Raw genomic sequence first — 15,621 nt, forward strand, 5'->3', positions numbered from 1 at the left:
TTTTTCTTTAGCAGTCCCCCAATCTTTCTTCCTATATTAACAGGTCCCAGATTAAGAAAAATTAAATCCAATCTTGAGTTTTTAAATCCAATTCTACCTTATTCATACCTGACTTCCCATCAACATTATGGCTAATCAATAAAGTTTATTTCAACCTAATGCAGAATTCTAAGGGATAAAGGCATTTTTTCCCCAGCACATCTCACCAATAGAGGGCAGACCCTGAATGCCCAGAAAAGTGTTGTGTCCTTAAGTGCCCTTGAACTAGTTTCCTCATAAACTCACAGATGAATGAAGAATTACTGCTTCCAAGTCTTTCTGATTATGTTAGTGACCCCTAATCTAATTCACTTATCTGAAATATAATTCCTATATAAACACATCTTCTCTCAGATAATGTCCTCTTGTTTTAAGAAAACAGTACCAAAAAGCAAGCAAATAAGCAAACTAAATGTTTCTACAAGTCCCAAATACAAATAACAGAAAAATTAGTACAAAACTTTAGTTACAAAACTAGCAGGTTTTCCCAGTTAATCCAAGGATAGATGTGTATTTGATGAAATCCAAAAATCTGTGTCCTAATTAAAGATTTATATTTCAATTCAAAATCAACTCTAAACAAAATATTTGCCCCCCAAAAGCCCAAGTATTTGAAAGCCAGTGGAAAGAATTTGTCTGAATGTTAATGAATTCATTGGTTTTTAAAAATTAAATGAATTATGTAAGTTCTTTTAAAAATAGTAATAGTACATTTTAAAGTCATTTTTACTAGCAAACTCTAACAATTCAATTAACATAACATTATTTTCAGAAAGTGAAATTTGTTTAATATTTTTTCTCTGTATTTCTGGATCTAGCTTCCCCACCCACACACTTTTTTCTAAATCAAAAACACTGTAGCAACAACATATATAAGCCTCCAGAATAAGATGAACATAACGAGTCCTGCCCTCAAGCTATTTGCAATCTATATAAACAAAATCAACCCACTGGAATGCCCCGTTAGCATAAAATAAACCCTATAACGATGGCACAAAGAAAGTGTTGTGGGGGAAACCAAGAAGAAATACTAAGTAGTTGTTGAACTCATGGGTCTTAAGCAGAAGAAAAGTGCTTTCATATTACTGTCATGGTTTTCAAGTCCTGAATCAGGCTTTTCTTAGCAAGTGTGGACATTCGCAAGAGTTTCACAGAGATTATGGTACACTTGCCAATCAGTTTGTTTCTACATAAAAATTTTTATATAAAAATTATATATAAGAAAGGGATAAAGGTACAAACTTCCAGTTATAAAATAATTAAGGTACTGGGATGCCTGGGTGTCTCAGTGGGTTAAGCCACTGCCATCAGCTCGGGTCATGATCCCAGGGTCCTCAGATCAAGCCCTACATCAGGCTCTCTGCTCAGCAGGGAGCCTGCTTCCCCCTCTCTCTCTGCCTGCCTCTCTGCCTACTTATGATCTCTCTCTGTCAAATACATAAATAAAATATTTTTTAAAAATTAAGGTACACACTTCTAGTTATTAAAAAAATAAGTCATGGGGATGTAATGTACAACATGGTGAGGATTTGGACAACCCTCATTTGCTGACTCTATGCAGCAACTTCAGGGGAATCCCAATAAAACTGGAGGCTCCTTGGAGGCCAGTTCACAACAGGAAGTATAGTAAGAATCTTTTTTTTCCCCTCCCTTTCTTTGTTTTATTTTGTATTTTTTTATTTAAAAATCTTTTTAATTATTATGTTCAGTTAGCCAACATATAGTACATCATTAGTTTTTGATGTGGCGTTGAATGATTCATTAGTTGCATATAACACCCAGTGCTCATCACAACACGTGCCCCCCTTAATACCCATCAGCCAGTTACCCCATCCCCCCACCCTCCTTTTGTAACCCTCAGTTTGTTTCCCAGAGTTCAGAGTCTAAGAGAGTAGGTCATAAGTGTCTTTTTCATAAGAAAAAAAAAAATTTCGTAATATCATATGGTATCAGATGTTGTGTCAGATTTATTGTGGTGATCATTCTGCAGTATATACAAATATTGAATCATTATTCCATGCACTTGAAACTAACATAATGTTATATGTCAATTATACCTCAATTTTGCAAATGCAGTTATTTGAATGTAATTCAAATATTAATTCATAAAGAATCATGTAATACAAAAATAACTCTGCATAGTCAGGTCAAAAAAACGAAGGGAAAAAGGAAAATGTCTTCTTTGACACAGTCCCACTACAGGGTCACTGTGTGCCTTGAGCAAGTCATTCTATCTCTCTGGGCCTCACTTTTGCCATACATAATGTCAAAGAGTTGAATAAAGATGGGGATAACTCATATGGAAGAAAATAAAATTTCTGCCTCATAGTATATAGAAAAGTAACTTCCACGTGGATTAATGACCTACATGTAAAATAGTAAAACTCCTACACTTTAAAAGAAACAAAGCTACAGAAGTAGTATAGTAATGTTAGCATGCTATGTGGTGCTAGTGTATGGTGCTACTGTAGGACGGGAGAGGAGTACAATCACACAAGGGACACCCACACAGCAGTTAAAACTAAGTCATTAGTTCTACATGGGAAAACATGGCTAAATCTCAAAAACACAATGCTGAGGAAAAGCAGAAATTTACAGAATTATATGTATTGGATGATGGCATTGACATAGAGTTGAACACAAAGCCATACTCCATTGTTATGGATGAGGAATAAAGCAAAGTATAAAAACTGGGCTGTAAAGACAGTCTTGGAGTTCAGGATAGGATTTCCTTCCGGGAGTGAGAGAAAGGAATTGGGGGAAGTGGGTTTGGAACAAAGGAAGCTTCAGCTATTTGGTAACATTTAATATAATAAGGAAAGAAAGAGAGAGAGAAAGAGAGGAAGGAAGGAAGGATGGAAGGAAAGAAGGAAGAAGGAAGAAAAAGACAGAAGAAGAAAGAGATAGCAATACATCACTGTCACTGTCCCACCAGAGCAGGGACCTGTCCAGCAATGGACTATACTCCTAGGGCTGGTCCCTGAAACCATGGTGGCTCTGAGCCCTAGTGAACCCCAAGACCAGAACAATTTGAAGGAGGTTTCCCAGCAAATGGAACATCCAGTAGTTCTGCTGAAGCTGACGAACACTCCAGGACAAGGGTAGTTAGACTAAGGCAGACAGCATGTACTTTCTCCTTCAACCTCAACTAATTATTAGCTGTATTTACTGAGTTACAAAAGAGAAAGTGGATCGAGAATTCAGAAAAAAACAGACATTTACAAATAAAGGAAAGTGCCTTTTCATTCATTTCTGAGCTTGAAACCAAGGATCTAGTGTGTTGTCATATACGAAGTCCCTTCTACACTCTCCAAAGTCATCCAAATTAAAGCACAATGGTAGTTTAACTTCACATCATAATCCCCCCCCCAAAAATCTTTGTCTTTCTCCCTCAGATCACTCACTGTGGCTAATAATTAGCAAAATTTGACTAATAAGCATTTTATAGCCTTTCTTGTATCTAGGACCTTGCCCAAATGTCTCAACACTAAAGGGAAAGGGCGAGGTGCCTAAGATCACCTGCATTGCCCAGAAGGGAAGAAAAACAAGCTTAGGCAAGCCTGAGTACTTATTTCTAGAAACATTCAGATCAACTTCTCACAAAATAACATATCTTTCTAATATTTCCCTTAAAAATCATTTCACATTGATTATGTCAGCTGAATTTTACAGACTCAAAAAAACAAGCTCAGGAAAGTGAACAATGGCTCTAAGTACCCCCTAGAAAGTGGGGCACGGGGACCAGACTCCAGCCTCAGGCAGAGGATTTCAAATGTCTGACGAGATCTTTCACCAAGCTGCAGCTGTGTGCCGGCGACTTAGGAGTAGGACATAGCACATAGCGCTACTATCAGAGGATTCAGAACCACTGAACTCAAGATCACGACCCTGTGCAGGGTGACATCTTTTCTTTTTCTTTTTTTTTTTTTTTTTAAAGATTTTATTTATTTATTTGACAGACAGAGATCACAAGTAGGCAGAGAGGCAGGCAGAGAGAGAGAGAGAGGGAGGGAAGCAGGCTTCCTACGGAGCAGAGAGCCCGATGTGGGGCTCGATCCCAGGACCCTGAGATCATGACCCGAGCCGAAGGCAGCAGCCCAACCCACTGAGCCACCCAGGCGCCCCAGGGTGACGTCTTTTCATGGCTGGGGAATACAAGCAGCCACTCACGTTCAGTCCTTCCCAGTAATTCACCACTCTTGGATTGAATTATTTCCTCAGCTAGGGGTGGGAAAGAGTCTAGTTTGGAGCCTGAAATTTCACTAAAGTATCCTAGCAAGTAAGCAGTAAGAACCAGGACTTGCAGAGCACTGACCTATGTCAGGATGATATCAATAATTTACCCACTTTCCTCCCAGAATCAGCTGCTCTATTTCAACTGAGGAAACCAAAGAGAAAAATTAAATGATCTGACTGTGATCGCATACATAAGCTCAGAGCCAGGACTTGAACCCAGATCCCCTCCTGGTCCTCAAAGCCCTAACTGTCCCACCAAGCTGTGCTCAACCTTGGGAGGGTGCCTCAAAATCAGCACTAAATAGTTATTCTCCACAGAGACAAGTGGCTGGAAAGCTTACTTTTCCAGAAGCTGCTTTTTCTTTCTTTTAAAGCTTGTATGTTTGTATTTATTTATTTGTTTGTTTGTTTGTTTTAAAGATTTATTTATTTATTTAGGAAAGAGAGCACAGAGGGAGAATGAGGGAGAGAAGCAGACTCCCTGCTGGACAAAGATCTCAATGTGGGGCTTGATCCCAGGACTTCAGGATGATAACCCGAGCCGAAGGCAGACGCTTAACTGACTGAGCCATCCAGGTGCCCCTTTATATATATTTATAAAGATTTATTTATTCATTTGAGAGAGAGAGAGAGAGCAGGTGAAGGGCAGTGGGGGAGAAAGAAGCAGAGAAGCAGACTCCCCACCGATCATGGACTCCCACATGGGCTTTGACCTTACAACTCTGAGATTATGACCTGAGCAGAAATCAAGAGTAGAATGCTTGACAACTGAGCCACCCAAGCACCTCTATTTTATTTTTTTATATTAGTTTCAGGGGTAGAACGCAGTGATTCATCAGTTGCATACAACACCCAGTGCTCATTACAAGTGCTCTCGTTGATGCCCATCACCCAGTTATCCCCTCCCACTGCCTCCTACCCCTCCAGCAACCGTCAGTTTGTTCCTAGAGTGAAGTCTCTTGTGTTTTGCCTTCCTCTCTGTTTTCCTCTTGTTTTATTTTTCCTTCCCTCCCCCTATATTCATCTGTTTTATCTCCTAAAGTCTTAATTTCACATATCAGTGAAATCATATGGTATTTGTCTTTCTCCGATTGACTTACTTCACTTAGCGTAATACCTTCTAGTTCCATCTACATTGTAAATGGCAAGACTTCATTCTTTTTGATGGTTGAATAATATTCCATTGTATAATATATACATTTTCTTTCTGCATTCATAGCAAGGTAAAGAGAAAATCCTGAAAGCAGCTCAGGACAAGAGGCCCTTACAAGGGTAGACGCATAATACTGGCAGCACACCTGTGCACAGAGACCTGGCAGGCAGAAGGGACTGGCATGACATATTCAACATGCTAAATGGGGAAAGCATGCACCCAAGAATACTTTATCCAGCAAGCCTGTCATTCAGAATAGGAGAGATAAAGAGTTTCCAGGACAAACAAAAACTAAAGGAATTTGTGATCACTAAACCAGCCCTGCAGCAAATATTAAAGGGGATTCTTTGAGCAGAGAGAGCCCAAAAATAACACAGACCAGAAAGGAACAGAGACAACTTATAGGAACAGTGACTTTACAAAACCTGCTTTTTTAAAACCCCTTTATTTAGTATGGCATTCAAAATTCTGGCACGTAGATGTATCTCTAAATAACAATATAAAGTCATTAACAATCAACCTAAAGCAATACTAAGAAAATGAAAGTACATGGTAGAAAACTGAGGAGCATTAAGTCAGCACATCCTCTGGCAGGGAGAGGCTGAACAGTGCCATGCAATTTACAAGGAGATTGTTGAAATTCAAGGAAAGACAGAAAGTATATTTCTTAGAACTGATGGCATTTTTTTTTTTGCATATAAAATGTTATATATCAACAGCATTTTAAATCCTTGTAGCCAGAAGTCTTTACATAGGACAGAATAAGTGGAGAGAGGTTTAAGGCTTCTATGAACCATCCCTGATGTTTGCAGTCATTTGGTTCTCTTTTAATTAACTCTTCTGGGGGAAAGAGGTGTTGGTAGCATAGGAATTCCTAGATGTTTATTACTATAAAATTAACAGCAAAAAGTAGCAATTAGGGGCACCTGGGTGGCTCAGTGGGTTGGGCTGCTGCCTTCGGCTCGGGTCATGATCTCAGGGTCCTGGGATCGAGCCCCGCATCGGGCTCTCTGCTCCGCAGGAAGCCTGCTTCCCTCTCTCTCTCTCTCTGCCTGCTTCTCTGCCTACTTGTGATCTCTGTCTGTCAAATAAATAAATAAAATCTTAAAAAAAAAAGTAGCAATTAATATTCTACTAAGACCAGACATTTTATATATGTAATAATAATAATAACAAGAGTAGTGGTTAGCACTTACTAAACACTTGCTATAATGGCAGGCACTATACTGAATGCTTTGCTGTATTATCTCATCTGATCCTCGCAACGACCTAATATTTGCCCTATTTTCCATAAGAGGAGGTTGAATAACTCGCCCAGATCTCATAGAGCCAACAAATGGTGGAATCAAGCAATCTGACTCTGGGCCCTGAACTCTAACCCACGTGTGATAGGCCATTGAATTTGAGCATCCCTAGGGCACCATTAAGTGTCTGACTCTTGATTCCAGCTCAGGTCTTGATCTCAGGGCCATGAGTTGAAGCCCTACGGTGGGCTTCAAAGATGGAGCCTACTTATTAAAAAGAGAGATATGATCATTGGGATGCCCCCATAATCCTGTATCCTGGAAGATCCTTTTTATGGCTAACAAATTGCACCTCAAACAGGTTAAGCAGCTGAAACAGAGCTCAGCTTCAAATTCAGGTCAGTCGATCTCCAAAACCCCTGTTCCTCTACCCCAGTTTCCCTAAAAAAAAAAAAAAAAAAAAATGAGGTGTGAGAGATGGAGAGAAGAAAAGACAGGTCTGGGGAATAAGCTCTACGGACACCTCCCAGGTGTCCGCGGGGTTTCTCCTGCTCCTCAAAATCTAGACAACCGTCTCTACAAACCCCTCTGTGCATCTTGGGAGGAGAGCATCCGGGGTGCTGCTCTGTCCCAGCCACTTGGTGTCCAGGGTCCTATCTCAGCTGACTGCTATTCTCATTCTCCACTGGACCCAGCTCCGGGATCCAGCCCCCTCCCCATGAGTTCCACAGTGGTCCCAGGAGTGTGAACCAGACAGCCCCGTACTTCTGTTCAAAAATAAAAAAGTTCTCAGACCTTTCCTTCCACCCAAGCCCCAGCTCCCATCAGGAGGCTCATCTGTCTCTTCTTCACCTCCTGTCCTCTCTCCTTGAGCCCGTCTCTGCAGCAAGGACTCCTTCCCCTTTTTCACACACAGTCATGCAGTCTCAGTCTCTTATTTAAGACCCTCTCCTGAGGCCTATTATTTCATATCTAGAAACCTTCTCAAGGTGTTTTTTGCCTTCCCAGAGGAGGCACAACTCTGGCTTTGACAGTGGCCATGCGGCTACCGAACCCACCACAGGTCTTTATCACTGGGAAAACTGGGCTGAGGAGTAACGTCAAGGCTACAGAAACTGCCCGTCAGGAAAACCTCAGGCTACTTCACCTTTTCCAAGCTTATAATACCAAACATCCAACATCAATTTGACACTGCTTTATCTCCACTGCTTAAATCAAACATACATCTTATATAATCTTGGCTGTGACTGGCCTGTTCCCGTCTCCCTCAGCCTCCGAGGCAAGTCAGGAAGAAAGGAATCTTGTTGGCCAGGCACTTGGCAGCCACGTGGCTCACAGGCCTGCCAGTTCCCAGGGAGGCTAATCCTGGCAGCCGGCCTGGAAGCCTGGGTGCCCCTGGGTCCCACGCCTTTCCTTGGAGGGTCACCCCATTTGTGACTCAAGACACTTACTGATGTTTCTGGACCTTTTTTTGACATAGAACAAGCTAACACATCTACCAAATGCTGCCGTGATGGCCTTAAGGACTGTTTCTTGGTGGGACTACAACCAGCCCAACACAGACTTTCTCCTGGAAATGCAACTGATGCTATCAGACTCCCACACTGGCAGGAGACATGTTAACCCTCTGTCAGCAGACTAGATTGGCAGTGTGAAAAAGCAAATAAACACAGGATCCCTAAGGAAGGAGCTCTGAGGAGAAGGTAGGTAACTATGGCATACCAGGTAGCACTCCAGGTGGCTGGACAGAATGACAGGGCTATGCGATTTAGATCTTGACATCACTCTACCCCAAAGCAGCCCTGTGGCCTGGAGCCCAGCCTATGACCTGAGTCTCCATTCCCTTCTCTGAAAATGGAGATAGTAATTTGTTAGCTGTAACCGCCATTACACCGGTAAGACATAGGATCTTTACTTTAAAAGTATTTATTGAGTACCTACTACGTGCTGGGCCCTGGACTAGACACAAGGGATAGAGTGGGAAAAGGTCAGATCTAGGCTCCGGCCAGTGGAACTTTCATTTGAGGAGGGAAATATAGACCTTCCTTCAACACCCAGTGGCACAACTCATTTATTCATTAGTTATGACTGTGACAAACACACCTGAAGAAAGTATGGGATTTCCTGAGGAAATACCTAACAGAGAGAGGCTGGCTGGAGATGATTTCCTAAGGGGGAATATAGGGGTGGGGTGGTGGCTGACTGCGAGCAACCCTCGCATGGAGGCAGAGGCCGAGGGAAGGGGAAGAAGTGGGAGCAGCCTGGGGCCTCAGGAGGGTTTCCCACTGGAGGACACGGATGAGGCAGCTCCGGGAAGCCAGTGCACCCGGGCTTGAAAGAGCAAGAGGCTGGAAGAGACCAGGAGGCTGGAAGACACAGGGCCTGCAGGCCTTGCTCATGATCATGGATTGTAGTCCTAAAACCAGCGGGATTATTAAGAAATGTTTGTAGGAGAGTGGGAAGACCAAGATTTCCTAGCCAATTAGGCTGTTTTGAGGACAGGGCCCTGGAGGAGGACCCAAGCAGAAGCCTGCTGGAGTAATTAAGAGGCTGTCAGTATAATTACAATAAGAGACAGTGACACTGGGGCGCCCGGGTGACTCAGTGGGTTAAAGCCTCTGCCCTCAGCTTGGGTCTGGGATTGAGCCCTGAATCCCTGCATAGGGCTCTCTGCTCAGCGGGGAGCCTGCTCCCCCCACCCCACCCCCGCCCGCCCCGACCCCGCCTGCTGCTCTACCTACTTATGATCTCTCTCTGTCAAATTAATAAATAAAATCTTGAAAAATATTTTCAACATTCAGATTGCCTATATCAGTGTTTTTTAAAAAGTGTTCCTTGAAATAAGAGTTTTTTGAGTACTGGTAGATATCCCACTGCCAAGAGAGGCGAGAATCCGTCACTCTCTGACTGCAAAAGCTTCCAGGGGCAGCTGGAACGGAGAGCAATGGAATGGAACATTGGTTTCCTTCTGCATTCTGGAAGCATCCCGCAGAGCAATGCACTGCCCCAGCCCAGAAGTAGCTGAACTTGGGACTTTGTTACTTACCCCCTACTACTGCCAGCTCTTTGGAGGAAAATAACAAAACTTCACATGGATTATGTCCTTGGAAAACTCTTCTTGGTCCTGGCATAGTTGCCTATTACCCAGTTGGAGTAAGAAGGAAACCATGTGCAGTCCATCCAGTTACCCCTTTATCAATTTGCCCAAGAAAAGTTTGTGTTTGTTTATGAGGAAGCACACAGGAAAATGTGACTCAACAAGGCAGTTAGAATCTGGAGCTTATATACCATCTTTTCTTCTTTTTAAGCTTTTGTTTATTATCTGAGAGAGAGAGAAAACAAGAGCATGAGCAGGGGAAGGGGAGAGTTGTGGGCCTTGATCCCAGGACCCTGGGATCATGACCTGAGCCGAAGGCAGAGGCTTTAACCCACTGAGATATATATATATATATATCTATATATATATATATATGATTTATTTATTTATTTGAGAGGCTTTAACCCACTGAGTCACCCAGGCGCACCTGTCTATAAAATTTCTGATTGCACTTCACAAGTATTGAAGGATATTCCAAAGATAGTAATAATGAAAAACAACAGCTAACTTAAGATGACTGATACTTATCTGGCTGAGCCACCCAGGCACCCATACCATCTCTTTATATATATTATATATTATTTATATGATTTATATAAATAAATAAATCATATATATATATATATATATATGATTTATTTATTTATTTGAGAGAGAGAGAGAGGGAGGGTGGAGGGGCAGAGAGAGGGAAAGGGATTTTATTTATTTATTTGACAGAGAGAGGAGCAGGCAGAGAGCAGGCAGAGAGGAGGAGAAAGTCTCTTGCTGAGCAGAGAGCTCTTGGGACTCGATGACTCCGAGATCATGACCTGAGCCGAAGGCAGCGGCTTAACCCACTGAGCCACCCAGGCGCCCCGGGAGAGGGAGAAAGTCTTAAGTGACTCTTCACTGAGCACGGAGCCCAGTCCCACAACCCTGAGACTGCAACCTGAGTCAAAACCAAGAGTCAGTCACTTAACCCACTGCGCCACCCAGCTGTCCCAGAGCTTATACACCATCTTAATGGGAGAAAGGAAAGGGGAGAAAGAGTACTTATGGGAAAACAAATGACATTTAGGGAAGCTAAATGGGCCCCTAGGAGAATAAATGGCGAGTATGGGAGTTTTGTGACTGGGTCTGTTCAGAAGTTCTCCTATCCAGGTGGTAAGATTGTGTCCCTGGCTGTGAAGAGGAAGAGATGATTTATGACACTTGAGTTTCTGCTGTGGGGTTTGGGGGGCGGGGACTCTGCTGTTGGACAATAAAGGGAGTTCAGGGAAAGAGCCCCTTCCTGCTCCATTGATTCTCAAATGCCCACAGCTCAAAATAACTTTTATGCCACAGTGGCATATTCTGGACTCCTTCATTGCTAGAAACAAACTCACTAGAAAGAAACAGAGGCCGTATTCTAGATCTCTGTCTGCTTCCAGGGCATCACGAAGTGCAAGTTCCAGTACCAGCCTCTTGAGTGCTTACATGGCTTCCGGGCTGCTACAGTTCCAGTAAATGTAAGACGAGCCTCACGTGTTTAAAATATCACCATACTCCATCACTGCACACACTCTCAGAAGGCTCCTCCTGTTAGACTCAATCACAGGTCTGGAAGATTCCTGTGGACTTAGTTTAGGGGGAACCTCAGGATGGAAAGAGTAAAGGAATAGGTTTGTACGAGCCCAATACACTGTCGGTGTACCGTAGGAACACACACACACACACACACACACACATCGTTAGATGGCTCCATTTAAGAGGTGTTCAAGTCCCAGGGATGGAAGGCCCTGTCAGGTTCTTCCTGCTGTGAACTAGGAGCTGAGTGCACAATTGTACACACATGCTGACATCAGTGGGGGCTCTCAGGGGAAGTTAAGACATGTGACCTGCATTCTCGTGCAAGGTCTTTCGGGGCAAAAGAGACCCTCTATGGATATGGTGTGTCGTGTCAGAAAAACATCACACCCAGCACTTGTCCCAGATGATGTATGACTTCAGGAAAGGGCAAGGTAGGGCAGGGCAGGGCAGGACAGGGTAACAGGAAACAGTGAAGAACCAGTCAAATGTTCACATTCCATCTTGAGTATTGTATAATAAGCTGGAGGGCCTCAACTTTTGGGGACATAGAGTTCACGCACCTTGGCTTGTTTCTGACAAGAAAATTGGAACCTGCCATTTAGACTCTTCTCATCAGACTACTGAGTGAAATTCTGATGGTCCCAAGCTCATGCATGCTGAGTCTTCTCATATCAGTCACTCAGAGTATGGTTTGGCCAAGCCTAGATGGTTGACTGATCTGTGTGTGGTCTTCAGGTCAGAACTCACTCAATAGTGTGATCCAATCAATAGGATCAAGACCCAAACTGAACAGTGTCTACTTCTGGGAGGAAAGGACCTCCAGCACCCACTCCTCCCAGACAGTCATAGGACAGAGAGGTACACAAGAAAACATACCCAAAATATACCTGAGAATTTGTTTTTTGACAAAACTTTGTAGAGGGTGAACTGTTGACTTTTATCTATCTTTATTTTAGTGCTATTATATGTCTACTCTTTATTTGAAAACTGATGAGGGAGCAGGAGGCTGGCTGAAGACAAAGCAAAAGCCGGCACCGTGCACCCCCTCTCCACCTGCTCCCCTCGGTAATGTGTGTAGCATTCTCAGGCACCCCTGACTGCCATAAACGAGAAACAAATAGTTAACTTGCAGAGATCAGAATCCTGAGTCTTGCTTGGTTTGCAATTGTCCTAGAGATCTGCAGACAAAGAAGTTACCTTATCAATAGCACAAGTTCCAGAGGCAAATAGCTCAGTGCCTCAAGCCCTAAATAAAGTTAAATTTCTTCTAAACCCAAATCTCACTAACAAAGACGCTTAATAGCAGAAATGTGAATGGCTTGCAAAAAGACAACACTGATCAAGCCGCAAGACCTCCGCAAGGCCTCCGGTATCTCTGCACCTTGTAGGCCCTCTTTAGCATATGAAAACTCCACTGAAACCTCCCTTCCCCTCACCTTCCCCCAACCGCTAGGTACAGAACCTGCCATCTCTCACTACCCGGGGCAGCAGCTCTTCCTGCCCACGGGTCCTGTCCCCTTGCTGTAATAAACCACCATTTTGCACCAAAGATGTCTCAAGAATTCTTTCTTGGTCATCGGCTCCGGACCTCAGCCCACCAAACCTCACCTAGGTTCTAGAACTTCATCAAAAACTACCCCTGGTACTTTGTTGACACTATAATTTTAATGTAATATTATAGTATTTCACATTGTGAAATGAGTAAGACAATGGGGAAATAACTTTTTTGCCACAGTAACTTATTTTCCCATGAAAGATAGTGAATCTGAGCATCTCTCTCCTAAAGAAATGGTTAAAATATAAGTTGGCCATCAACCGGCAAATAGAGGCAACAGTTTCGAGGGCTATATTGCCAGTAAGAAATTTCATCTTCAAAACAAGGTATTAAGTCTTTAAATATCTTTCCTGTTTCAGTCAGTCAGTCCATCAGTCGGCAAATATTTATCAATCTACCATAGGTCAAGCGTAGTGATAGTGCTGAAGGTACAGTGATGAACAAGGCAGATAAAACACAAAAAGGGGATTCAGACAGAGGAACAGAGATGTTTTTAATTAACTGAAAATTACATGAGGCAGTGTAGTCAAGAATGACCTCTCTGATGCATTCTTGAAGTCATAAAGGACAAGGAATATGGGGTTGGAGGGCAGGGGAGACTGAGCGTGGAGAGGAAAGCTGGTAGTCACTGCTGGGTTTTAGGAAGGGAAAGGACAGGATCTGATTGAGTCTGTACAGGGTGGGAGGGGGAAACAAGGAAATTCATCTGCATAAGTGTTGGAGGAAATGCAGCAGGCTTCCAAAGGGTGGTAGCAGATAGATTTAGCATGTATTTTGAAGTGGAGTCAACAGGGCTTAAAAATAATTTAACTTAACTCTAGAATAATCCCATTCAATAGAAAAGTAATGCAAGCCATATATGAAATTTTAAATTTGCTAGAAGATACATTTAAAAAAGAGGTGAAATTAATTTTAATGATATATTTTGCTTAATTCAATGTATCTAGAATATTTTTCCAACAAGTAAGCAATATAACACTTAATGAGAAATGTTAAAGGTTTTTTTTTTTTTGTATAAGGTCATCAAAATACAGTGTATATTTTACGCTGAGAGCACATTTCATTCAGACTAGCACATTTTAAGTCCTCAAAAATCACTGGTGGCTAGTGGCCCTATGCTGGCCAGTGCACAAGCCACCGAGGGTGTGTCCATTCAGTCTAGTTCACTATTCTCTCCTGCAACTGAAGCATTCAGGGACATACAGTGAGCATTTGATATATTTTGAATGAGCCCATGAATGCCTGGTTGCGGGGGAGGGCCCTATTGAAGGCAGTCTCTTGGGGGTGGGGATCAAAGCTTCCATTTTGGACTCATTCAGGCTGAGGTATCTATGAAACATTGAAGTAGAGAAGTCAAGAAACGAAGTAGATATGAGAGTCTGGGACCAAGAAGATCTGGGTGGAGATGTAAATGTGGCACTTTGATGGGTCCTCAGTCCAAAGGAGTCATGGTGGATTACTCTGGGAAAGAGTACAGAGAAAAGAAATTGCCCAAGACCTTACCCTCATAGATACGAACATGTCAATGTTGAGTGACAGAAGAAAATGAGGGAAGTGTGGTGGTGCCAAGAAATCAAAAGAGTAAATGCTTTGAGGAGAAAGGAGAGGTCAACTGCTGAGAGGTCAGGTATTTTAAAAAAAAAAAAAAAAAAAGAATAGGATCATTGAGACCTTAACAATGATCCTGCCACATTGTTTGTGGACTTTATAATACTTTAAAGCCTTCTTTATAATACTTTGGTGGAAGAGAGATTTTTATTTATTTATTTGTTTTTTGTTTGTTTATTTATTTTAGTACAAAGAAATTTGGCCGCTGAAAGGTCAAGAAACCCAACCAATTTATGGAAGAACCAGATCTAGGCCCTAAGACTCTTGGTCCAGCATTATTTACAGAACATATTTTAAAGTACTGGGAATAATAAGAAACCATGGAGATTTATAGAAAAAGCATGGCTTATCTGTGATTTCACCAGGTCTAGGTGTTTTGAGAATAAATGTGCATTTGGCATCATCTTTCAAGTATGGAAGTAGACCAAGATTATGTGATTGGGATTTCTTGCAAGTCTCCTAAGTGCCTTCTGCCCTTCATTTAAATCACCCAGGATTCTTACCACACTGTTCCTCACAAAACTCGGTTTGTCAACTTACCTTAGGCAATGCCTAAGTAATACTGCTTCTGCATTGCCTTAATGTAAATTTATAACTTCATTCAGGAGGAAGATTGTCTGCAAACATTTTTCAAGTGTGTTGTTATAGTTAAATTTCTTCGCTTCCTTTCAAAACACAGAAGGAATGAAATGATCTAGTTTAAACTCTATGGCTAAGTAGTTGCAGGACCTTGAATAGAACTACCTTTTCTGTGCCTCACTGCTCTTAACTATGGAACAGGGGAGTTCAATTAGAGGATGTTTAGTTCTTAAAATAACATGACTTAATGGTATAGTGAATTAGGATTAACTCTGCCGAGATATTGAACCTCCAATTTAATCCGTATATGAAGATCATCCCGAAGGAAGTCAAGAAACCTAGGAATGAATTCCAAGGGCACCACCAGGTAGACATGTAATCACGGGACAAGGAATAACCTCACTTTCCCTATATGTTAATGGCATGATAAATCTGATCATCTCTCAGGGTTGTCTCAAGGACTGAACCAGGTAAGGTATATGTTTATACTCTCTATTGTAGTAGAGAAATTAGAAGTGCAATTAAAGTGGATCTTTGGAAACACATTGAAATACATTATCAC

General features: G+C 42.1%; 1 long non-coding RNA gene across 1 annotated transcript in view; it reads right to left on the reverse strand.

Annotated features, from left to right (window-relative positions):
• LOC106005401 overlaps window positions 1-15,621 on the reverse strand; it is a 32,714-nt gene that overhangs the window by 15,061 nt on the left and 2,032 nt on the right. The gene's annotated exons all lie outside the window — the stretch shown is intronic.

This window comes from Mustela putorius, unplaced genomic scaffold (assembly GCF_011764305.1).
Source record: "Mustela putorius furo isolate JIRA1106 unplaced genomic scaffold, ASM1176430v1.1 tig00000868_pilon_pilon_pilon, whole genome shotgun sequence".
NCBI lineage: Eukaryota > Metazoa > Chordata > Mammalia > Carnivora > Mustelidae > Mustela > Mustela putorius.